This window comes from Salmo salar, chromosome ssa09 (genome assembly GCF_905237065.1).
Source record: "Salmo salar chromosome ssa09, Ssal_v3.1, whole genome shotgun sequence".
NCBI classification, from domain to species: Eukaryota; Metazoa; Chordata; class Actinopteri; order Salmoniformes; family Salmonidae; genus Salmo; species Salmo salar.
In genome coordinates, this window is record NC_059450.1 from 111,810,800 (window position 1) to 111,822,539 (window position 11,740).

The following is an 11,740-nucleotide window of genomic DNA, read 5'->3' on the forward strand; positions in this document are numbered from 1 at the left end:
CTATTCTATATTTGGCTAAAAATAAACTATACCATGAATTAAGAAATGCGGACATTTACAACTCCAATCGCTTTGAAAGAGCCTTTTAATATTAGCCAACAAATAAAGCTACTAAAACAACTTCAGAAACAGTCCGTTCATCACTCGATTTCTTCAAATTGCTGTACAGGAAAAGGATGTCATCCATCGTGCATGGTCACAGGAAAATGCAACCGAATGAATGCGAACAGAACAAAACAGCGGTACGGTACCAAGTAGTAGGCCTGGTAAACAAAATATCTGATCAATAAAGGCATGGCACAATCTATATTTAGGCTAGTTACATTAACAGTTAACAAACGCAGTAAACAAAAGGCAAATGGAGATCCAAATAACTAAAACATAGCCTACTACAGTGAGATGCAGCCATGCACAGCTGTATGGCCAAATAAATAGGCATATACAGGTCCTCTTCAGCTTCAAACATGGAAAATCATGCCTTTTGCTCATGAGTTCAGCAACAGGTTGTGACAATACATTACACTTCTGTGAATCAAATTCGACCCACATAATAAATTAATCAACGCCAGCCTACCATAAACACGCTTCAATAAGTACAGTTTAATTTACAGCAATGAAAACCAACAGGCAACCAAGAAAACCATAACAGAATGTATCTATTTCTATGAAGAACCATACCGATATGTAGCGATAGCCAGAGGCGTTATTTGCATTATTGCATTGGAATTGTATTGAATTCTGCTTATGTCATGCTATACCACAATAAACATAAATTCAAATGCTTATGAAGAAGAAGTGACAGTTTCAATGGCACGAAATCTCCGCTGCGGTCTATCATCACAATGGACAGCGCCCTAAACACTAAAGATCTTGATAAAAACAAACCAGCTAGACAGTTTCAATCTTACCCTTTCAAAAGTTTCAGCCTCCTTAATACTCTGTGGAACCTTCTGAGTAATCAATCATTCCATTCTTCCCGAAATCTTCTTGTAAGATCCCCCTGAAATGCCAGTTGGATTAGTTGAGCTTTCCTCGGGTGTAGCATGCTTCTTCTGTGCTGACTGAACAATTTAGTCAAACATGACAATTAGTTATCGCATGTAGCTGTGGACGCCCCAAGTCAGTCCATGTTCCAGTGCTGTAAGCACGGTCGGCATAGTGGAGAGAAGCCCAGAGAATCGTTGCAGGATATCAAGTGGGGTCCATTTGACCTCATTGGAGCCATAGCGGGAGATTTCAGTCTGCAAAAACTGGTGAGCAACACTAAACTCAGCTTCCACCAAATCTGTTTTGCTTAGATCTTAGCCATGGCTCTCTCTATTTTCACATTGAGTAGGATCCTTGGCCCCGTCTACCTTCAGTGCCTACCAAGATTCTCAGATTCCTTTAAGTATTTCCTCAGTCACAATCTCACTCATGAGCCCTATGATCTTATATTGAATATCGTGTGAGGTGTATGTGGCATTGAGGGGTATGGTGCTAAACACCATGGCAAATTCCTTGTCTTTTCGGAGAGTATATTCAATCATTGACAGACAAAGTCCATAATCAGGAGCAGTCAGAGGTGGAGGCAGCTGTGGAGCCGTTATCCCGGCAGAGCTAATGGAAGGGTGGGTAGGCTCTGCACGCTGAGCTAGGCTGCATCATCGCTGCTGGGCTTGGCGGCGGCCTTGTTGGTGGCCTCGGTGGTTTGATGCTGCTGCTGCTGTTCATCACTCTCCTCCTCCTTTGTATGGGTACTTTGGTGAAGCCAATTTCTGATATCCATGACCTGCCAAACCAGCGCATCTTAACACCCACCCGCTTAACCCCGAACCCAGGTCTGTAGTGACGCCTCAAGCACTTCGATGCAGTGCCTTAGACCGCTGCGCCACTCGGGAGGCCTTTGCTCCCAGTGTACTTTTAAGGGCCAGCCATGCTGCCCTAGTCTGAGCCAATTGTAATTTTCCTAAGTACCTCTTTGTGACACCTGACCACACGACTAGACAGTAGTCCAGGTGCAACAAAACAAGGGCCTGTAGGACCTGCCTTGTTGATAGAGATAGAAGGCAGAGCAGCGCTTTATTATAGACAGACTTCTCCCCATCTTAGCTACTGTTGAATCAATATGTTTTGACCATGAGAGTTTACAATCCAAGGTTACTCCAAGCAGCTTAGTAAAGATTGAAAAATAGTAAGGGGCATAGACAGAATTCATGATTCTACCTGGATTATGTTGGAGAGGCTTACATTAAATACAGTGCATTCTGAAAATATTTGAACCCCTTTTTCCACATTTTGTTACGCTACAGCCTTATTCTAAACTGTATTAAATTGTTGATTTTCCTCATCAATCTTCCCACAGTACCCCTTAATGACAAAGAAAAAACAAGACATTTTAAATCACATTTACATAAGTATTGAGTCCCTTTCCTAAGTACTTTGTTGAAGCACCTTTGACAGCGATTACAGCCTCAAGTCTTCTTGGGTATGACGCTACAAACTTGGCACACCTTATTTGGGGAGTTTCTCCCATTCTTCTCTTCAGATCCTCTCAAGCTCTGTTAGGTTGGATGGGGAGCGTCACTGCACAGCTATTTCCAGGTCCCTTGAGATGTTCAGGCTCTGACTGGGCCACTCAAAGACATTCAGACACTTGTCCCAAAGCCACTCCTGCGTTGTCTTGGCTGTGTGCTTAAGGTTGTTGTCCTGTTGGAAGGTGAACCTTCGCCCCTAGTCTGAGGTCCTGAGCGCTGGAGCATGTTTTCTTCAAGGATCTCTCTGTACTTTGCTCCGTTCCTCTCTCCCTCGATCCTGACTAGTCTCCCAGTCCCTGCCACTGAAAAACATCCCCACAGCATGATGCTGCCACCACAATGCTTCACCATAGAGATGATGCCAGATTTCCTCCAGACGTGACGCTTGGCATTCAGGCCAAAGAGTTCAATCTTGGTTTCATCAAACCAGAGAATCTTGTTTCTCATGGTCTGAGTCCTTTAAGTGCCTTTTGGCAAACTCCAAGAGGGCTGTCGTGCTGTTTACTGAGGAGTGGCTTCCGTCTAGCCACTCTACCATAAAGGCCCGATTGGTGGAGGGCTGCAGAAATGGTTGTCCTTCTGGAAGGTTCTCCCATCTCCACAGAAGAACTCTGGAGCTAATTTAGTGACCATTGAGTTCTTGGTCACCTCCCTGACCAAGGACTTTCTCCTCTGATTGCTCAGTTTGGCCGGGCGGCCAGCTCTAGGAAGTCTTGGTGGTTCCAAACTTCTTCCATTTAAAATTGTGGAGGGCACTGTGTTCTTGTGAACCTTCAATGCTGTGCTTCGAAACAATCCTGTCTCAGAGCTCTATGGACAATTCCTTCGACATCATGACTTGGTTTTTGCTCTGACATGCACAGTCAACTGTGGGACTTTATATAGACAGAAGTGTGCCTTTTGAAATCATCAACTGAATTTAGCACAGGTGGACTCCAATCCAATTGTAGAAATCTCAAGCATGATCAATGGAAACAGGATGTACCTGAGCTCAATTTCGAAACTCATAGCAAAGGGTCTGAATACTTATGTAAATAATGTATCTGTTTTAAATGCGTTTGCAAACATTTCTAAAAACCTGTTTACACTTTGTCATTATTGGGTATTGTGTGTAAATATTTAATACATTTTAGAATAAAGCTGTAATGTAGAAAAAAAATCAAGGTCTGAATACTTTCCGAATGCACTGTAGCATAAAGCCATAACACATACGTTTTTTTTCCAGCAGCTGATCGATAATGTCAAAAGCCGCACTGAAGTCTAACAAAACAGCCCCCACAATCTTTTTATCATCAATTTCTCTCAGCCAGTCAGTCATTTGTGTAAGTCCTGTGCCTTTTGAATGTCCTTCCCTATAAGCGGGCTGAAAGTCTGTTGTCAAATTAAATTAGCATTTGGATTTGGTCAAACACAATTTTTTATAAAGGTTTACTAAGGGTTGGTCAGCTATTTGAGCCAGTGAAGGGGGCTTTACTATTCTTCGATAGTGGAATGACATTTGATTCCCTCCAGGCCTGAAGGCACACACTTTCTAGTCGGCTTAAATTGAAGATATGGCAAATAGGAGTGGCAATATTGTCTGCTATTATCCTCAGTAAATTTCCATCCAGGTTGTCAGACCCCGGTGGCTTGTCATTGTGGATAGACAACAATAATCTTTTCACCTCTTCCACACTCACTTTACGGAATTCAAAAGTACAACGCTTGTCATTCATAATTTGGTCAGATATGTTTGGATATGTAGTGTCAGCGTTTGTTGCTGGCATGTCATGCTTAAGTTTGCTAATCTTGCCAATGAAAATGTCATTAAAGTAGTTGGCAATATCAGTGGGTTTGTGATGAATGAGCCACTTGGTTCAATGAATGATGGAGCTGAGTTAGCTTTTTTGTCCAAAATTTCATTTAAGGTGGTCCAAATCTTTTTACTATCATTCTTTATATAATTTATTTTGGTTTCATAGTATAGTTTCTTCTTTTTTATTTTATTATTTTAGTCACATGATTTCTCAATTTGCAGTACGTTTGCCAATCAGCTGTGCTGCCAGACTTATTTGCCATATTTTTTGCCTCATCCCTCTCAACCATACAATTTTTAAATTCCTCATCAATCCAAGGGGATTTAACCGTGTTAAGATTGGACCCTTTTTTTAAATTTTCGCCTAAAATGACATACCCAAATCTAATTGCCTGTAGCTCAGGACCTGAAGCAAGGATATGCATATTCTTCATACCATTTGAAAGCATCTGCCTCTAACCCTAGGAAGCGCTTTGCTACCTTCTCCTCCCTCCTGAATCCTCCTCCCCCTCCCCCCCCCTCCTCCCTCTCTGCGGATGACTTCGTCAACCATTTTGAAAAGAAGGTTGACGATATCCGATCCTCGTTTGCTAAGTCAAACGACACCGCTGGTCCTGCTCACACTGCCCTACCCTGTGCTTTGACCTCTTTCTCCCCTCTCTCTCCAGATGAAATCTCGCGTCTTGTGACGGCCGGCCGCCCAACAACCTGCCCACTTGACCCTATCCCCTCCTCTCTTCTCCAGACCATTTCCGGAGACCTTCTCCCCTTCCTCACCTCGCTCATCAACTCATCCTTGACCGCTGGCTACGTCCCTTCCATCTTCAAGAGAGCGAGAGTTGCACCCCTTCTGAAAAAACCTACACTCGATCCCTCCGATGTCAACAACTACAGACCAGTATCCCTTCTTTCTTTTCTCTCCAAAACTCTTGAACGTGCCGTCCTTGGCCAGCTCTCCTGCTATCTCTCTCAGAATGACCTTCTTGATCCTAATCAGTCAGGTTTCAAGACTGGGCATTCAACTGAGACTGCTCTTCTCTGTGTCACGGAGGCTCTCCGCACTGCTAAAGCTAACTCTCTCTCCTCTGCTCTCATCCTTCTAGACCTATCTGCTGCCTTTGATACTGTGAACCATCAGATCCTCCTCTCCACCCTCTCCGAGTTGGGCATCTCCGGCGCGGCCCACGCTTGGATTGCGTCCTACCTGACAGGTCGCTCCTACCAGGTGGCGTGGCGAGAATCTGTCTCCGCACCATGCGCTCTCACCACTGGTGTCCCCCAGGGCTCTGTTCTAGGCCCTCTCCTATTCTCGCTATACACCAAGTCACTTGGCTCTGTCATATCCTCACATGGTCTCTCCTATCATTGCTATGCAGACGACACACAATTAATCTTCTCCTTTCCCCCTTCTGATAACCAGGCGGCGAATCGCATCTCTGCATGTCTGTCAGACATATCAGTGTGGATGACGGATCACCAGCTCAAGCTGAACCTCGGCAAGACGGAGCTGCTCTTCCTCCCGGGGAAGGACTGCCCGTTCCATGATCTCGCCATCACGGTTGACAACTCCCTTGTGTCCTCGTCCCAGAGTGCTAAGAACCTTGGCGTGATCCTGGACAACACCCTGTCGTTCTCCACTAACATCAAGGCGGTGACCCGATCCTGTAGGTTCATGCTCTACAACATTCGCAGAGTACGACCCTGCCTCACACAGGAAGCGGCGCAGGTCCTAATCCAGGCACTTGTCATCTCCCGTCTGGATTACTGCAACTCGCTGTTGGCTGGGCTCCCTGCCTGTGCCATTAAACCCCTACAACTCATCCAGAACGCCGCAGCCCGTCTGGTGTTCAACCTTCCCAAGTTCTCTCACGTCACCCCGCTCCTCCGCTCTCTCCACTGGCTTCCAGTTGAAGCTCGCATCCGCTACAAGACCATGGTGATTGCCTACGGAGCTGTGAAGGGAACGGCACCTCCATACCTTCAGGCTCTGATCAGGCCCTACACCCAAACAAGGGCACTGCGTTCATCCACCACTGGCCTGCTGGCCCCCCTACCTCTGAGGAAGCACAGTTCCCGCTCAGCCCAGTCAAAACTGTTCGCTACTCTGGCACCCCAATGGTGGAACAAGCTCCCTCACGACGCCAGGACAGCGGAGTCAATCACCACCTTCCGGAGACACCTGAAACCCCACCTCTTTAAGGAATACCTAGGATAGGATAAAGTAATCCTTCTAACCCCCCCCCCCTTAAAAGATTTAGATGCACTATTGTAAAGTGGTTGTCCCACTGGATATCATAAGGTGAATGCACCATTTTGTAAGTCGCTCTGGATAAGAGCGTCTGCTAAATGACTTAAATGTAATGTAAATGTAATGAAAGGAAACACTTTGAAGTTTGTGGAAATGTGAAATTAATGTTGTAAAATATAACAAATTAGATCTGGTAAAGGATAATACAAAGAAAAAAAACACACGTTTTCTATTTATTTCTTTGTTCCATCATCTTTGAAATGCAAGAGAGTCCGTTATATCACTTAGGAGTCTAGGTGCAATTTACATTTTGGCCACTAGATGGCAGCAGCGGGTGTGACAGTTTTAGACTGATCCATTGAACCACTGCAATACTGTTCAAAATATTTGATCAAGTCTGCCTAAATGTGCCGAATTGGTGAATTGATACATTTTCAAGTACATAACTATAGATAATATACAAAATTATATGATAATGCAATTGTTTCATTTACACACTCCCAGGAACGTCATAAATGATGGATAATTAGCTTCCCTACATAAAAGACACTGACCTTCACACATCTAGTTGTTGTTGTTGTGCACTCTCCTCAAACAATAGCATGGTATATGTTCACTGTAATAGCGACAGTAAATTGGACAGTGCAGTTAGATTAAGAAATTAAGCTTTCGGCCCATATAAGACATGTCTATGTCCTGGGAAATTCTAGTGCTACCTCCAACGTCATGCTAATCACATTAGCGCATGTTAGCTCAACCGTCCCGCGGGGGGGGGAATAAGCAATATCCTAAATGTGTCAAGTGCAGTCTGGTGGCTCCTCATTACACACCACAGACCAGCAAATATTATTTACATCATCAACATAAGAATCACTACAAAATGTATTGTATGACCTCTTATTCACTATATTAGGCCCAGCCTTTGGAACTTTGGTTTTCCTAGATACCGCTACTATATTGTGATCACTACATCATATGGATTTGGAAATTGCTTTAAAGGAAATTTCTGCAGCATTAGTAAAGATGTGATCAATACATGTTGACGATTTCGTTCCTGTGCTACTACCCTGGTAGGTTGACTGACAACCTGATCCAGGTTGCAGGCACTAGTTACAGTTTGAAGCTTTTTCTTGACTGGGCAGCTTGATGAAACCCAGTCAATATTTAAATCACCCAGAAAATATGCCACTCTGTTGATATCACATACATTATCAAGCATTTCACACATATTATCCAGATACTGACTGTTAGCACTTGGTGGTATATAGCAACTTGTCAAATAATAGTTCTGCAGGAGGGGTGAAGTCAGGCGCAGGAGACTCAGGTACGTGAAACACGTAGTTACTTTAATGAAGAAAAACAAGTCCAAAATATCAAGCCTACAAGGCAAGGGAAAAAATATTCCAACAAAGGAAGACTAACACAGTCTTGGGAATATAACGGGATGCAGCCCAGCAACCCTAAAGCCAAAACGCTAAATATAAAAGGACCAGAAAAGAAATCCCCCCCCCCAACCTACGTTAACAGACATGAAACAATCCCGCACAACCCCAAACACAAAACAGACAGACTAAATACCCCACTAATTACTAAACACAAAACAGGTGCTACCCTAACCAGACATTACCAAACGAAACAGAAAAGGAAATCGGTGGCAGCTAGTAGGCCGGCGACGACGACCGCCGAGCACTGCCCGAACGGGGAGAGGCGCCACCTGTGGACGTTGTGACACAACTTCCCACAAGAATGGGGTTTAGGTGAGGCAGATTAACCTGTAGCCATATAACTTCAACATGAGATCCTCTCTAAGCTTTAAAGGAATGTGGTTCTGAATATAGACCGCAACACCGCACCGTTTGCATTTCTGTCTTTTCGGTAGATGTTATAACCATGTATTGCTACCACTGTATTATCAAAGGTATTATCTAAGTGAGTTTCAGAGATTGTCAGAACGTGAATGTCATCTATTACAAGCAAGTTATTGACTTCATGAACCTTGTTTCTCCGGCGACATTAATATGGGCTATTTCTAGCACTTTTCTGTGTTGCTTGATTACACAGACTTGGTGCTTGGAGCGACAAGACCAAGGGTCCCAGACCTATCATCGCAAAATTTGAACACTACCAACAATAGGAGCTGATCAAAAGCAGAGGAAGGAGCTAAAAAATAGATAGTTTGTGTGTATGTATTGATATGTTGGCTACGTGTGCATTTAAAAAGAAAATGTCATTGAGCTGTTCTTGTCTGTTAATGTTGTGTATTTTGGCATGTTTTGTGTGGAGCCCAGTTAGAGTAGCAGCTGCTTTTGGAAAAGCTAATGGGGATCCTAATAAAAAAAATTAAAAAGCCAATAACTGTGGCTATAAATGCTACAAAATCAACCTTCTTCACAATGATTGCATCCAGATCACTTGATTGATAAAAAAACATTTGCAACTGGTTGCAGTGCGTCAACTAGAGGTCGACCGATTATGATTTTTCAACGCCGATACCGATACCAATTATTGGAGGACCAAAAAAAAGCCGATACCGATTAATCTGCTGATTTTTTTATTTCTTTATTTGTAATAATGACAATTACAACAATACTGAATGAACACTTATTTGAACTTAATATAATATATCAATAAAATCAATTTAGCCTCAAATAAATAATGAAACATGTTCAATTTGGTATAAATAATGGAAAAACAAAGTGTTGGAGAAGAAAGTAAAAGTGCAATATGTGCCATGTAAAAAAGCTAACGTTTAAGTTCCTTGCTCAGAACATGAGAATATATGAAAGCTGGTGGTTCCTTTTAACATTAGTCTTCAATATTCCCAGGTAAGATGTTTTAGGTTGTAGTTATTATAGGAATTATAGGACTATTTCTCTCTATACGATTTGTATTTCATATACCTTTGACTATTGGATGTTCTTATAGGCACTTTAGTATTGCCAGTGTAACAGTATAGCTTCCGTCCCTCTCCTCGCTCCTACCTGGGCTCGAACCAGGAACACATCGACAACAGCCACCCTCGAAGCAGCATTACCCATGTAGAGCAAGGGAAACAACTACTCCAAGTCTCAGAGCGAGTGATGTTTGAAACGCTATTAGCTTGCACCCGGCTAACTAGCTAGCCATTTCACATCGGTTACACCAGCCTAATCTTGGGAGTTGACAGGCTTGAAGTCATAAACAGCGCAATGCATTGCAAACGGCTGTTTGAATGAATGCGTACGAGCCTGCTGCTGCCTACCATCGCTCAGTCAGACTGCTCTATCAAATCATAGACTTAATTATAACATAATAACACACAGAAATACGAGCCTTAGAACATTAATATGGTTGAATCCGGAAACTATCATCTCGAAAACAAAACGTTTTTCCTGTCAGTGAAATACGGAACCGTTCCGTATTTTATCTAACGGGTGGCATCCCTAAGTCTAAATATCCCTGTTACATTGCACAACCTTCAATGTTATGTCATAATTACGTCAAATTCTGGCAAATTAGTTCGCAACGAGCCAGGCGGCCCAAACTGTTGCATATACCCTGACTGTGTGCAATGAACGCAAAATGACACAATTTCACCTGGTTAATATTGCCTGCTAACCTGGATTTCTTTTAGCTAAATATGCAGGTTTAAAAATATATACTTCTGTGTATTGATTTTAAGAAAGGCATTGATGTTTATGGTTAGGTACAGTCGTGCAACGATTGTGCTTTTTTCGCAAATACGCTTTTGTTAAATCATCCCCCGTTTGGCGAAGTCGACTGTCTTTGTTAGGAAGAAATAGTCTTCACAGTTCGCAACGAGCCAGGCGGCCCAAACTGCTGCATATACCCTGACTCTGTTTGCAAGAGAAGTGACACATTTTCCCTAGTTAAAATAAATTCATGTTAGCAGGCAATATTAACTAAATATGCAGGTTTAAAAATATATACTTGTGTATTGATTTTAAGAAAGGCATTGATGTTTATGGTTGGAGCAACGTGTACCTAAGCGATTATATGCAACGCAGGACAGGCTAGATAAACTAGTAATATCATCAACCATGTGTAGTTAACTAGTGATTATGATTGATTGATTGTTTTTTTATAAGATAAGTTTAATGCTAGCTAGCAACTTACCTTGGCTTCTTACTGCATTCGCGTAACAGGCAGGCTCCTCGTGGAGTGCAATGTAAAGCAGGTGGTTAAAGCGTTGGACTAGTTAACCGTAAGGTTGCAAGATTGAATCCCCGAGCTGACAAGGTAAAAATCTGTCGTTCTGCCCCTGAACAAGGCAGTTAACCCACCGTTCCTAGGCTGTCATTGAAAATAAGAATGTGTTCTTAACTGACTTGCCTAGTTAAATAAAGGTAAAAATAAAATAAAAAATTGGCCAAATCGACGTCCAAAAATACCGATTTCCGATTGTTATGAAAACTTGAAATCGGCCCTAATTAATCGGCCATTCCGATTAATCTATTGACCTCTAGCGTCAACAGCCATATCTTCTACAGCTATTGCTCCTTCAACTCTCTTCACCGTCTCCACGAGGACTAAGTTACTGCTAAGCAACATGTTGCAAGAGGAAGAAACTGGCGGGATTTCAGGGTTTGCGACTCCAAGTTCAACGGGCTCTGGCACAAACACGGACAGGCCAGTGGCTAGTGCTGACGCATTTCGCATTAGTCCCCCAGAGAATTTTGATTGTATGGACATTCAAAACTGGCCGAAATGGATCAGGCGTTTTGAAAGGTACAGGGTAGCATCAGGTTTAAACGTGAAAAATTTGGCATTTCAAGTTAATGCACTGATCTACTCTATGGGTGATGAAGCCGAGGATATATTAAATGCTTCAACGTTGACTGAGGAAGAGAAACTTAACTACAGTGCCGTTAAAGGCTGTTTTGAAACGCATTTTGAAGGGAGACACAACATTATATTTGAGAGAGCTAGGTTTAACATGTGCAAACAGGAGCAGGGTGAAACCACCGACAGTTTTATCACAGCTGTTCACAAACTAGCAGAACATTGTCAGTTTGGAGCGCTCAGGGAAGAGCTGATCCGAGATCGGATTGTAGTGGGAATAAGAAATATATCACTTTCTGAAAAGTTACAGTTGGATTCCCAGCTTACCTTGTCCAAAGCTGTAAACCAGGTTAGGCCGAGTGAGGCAGTAAAAAGACAGCAGCTCCTTGCAGAGCAAAG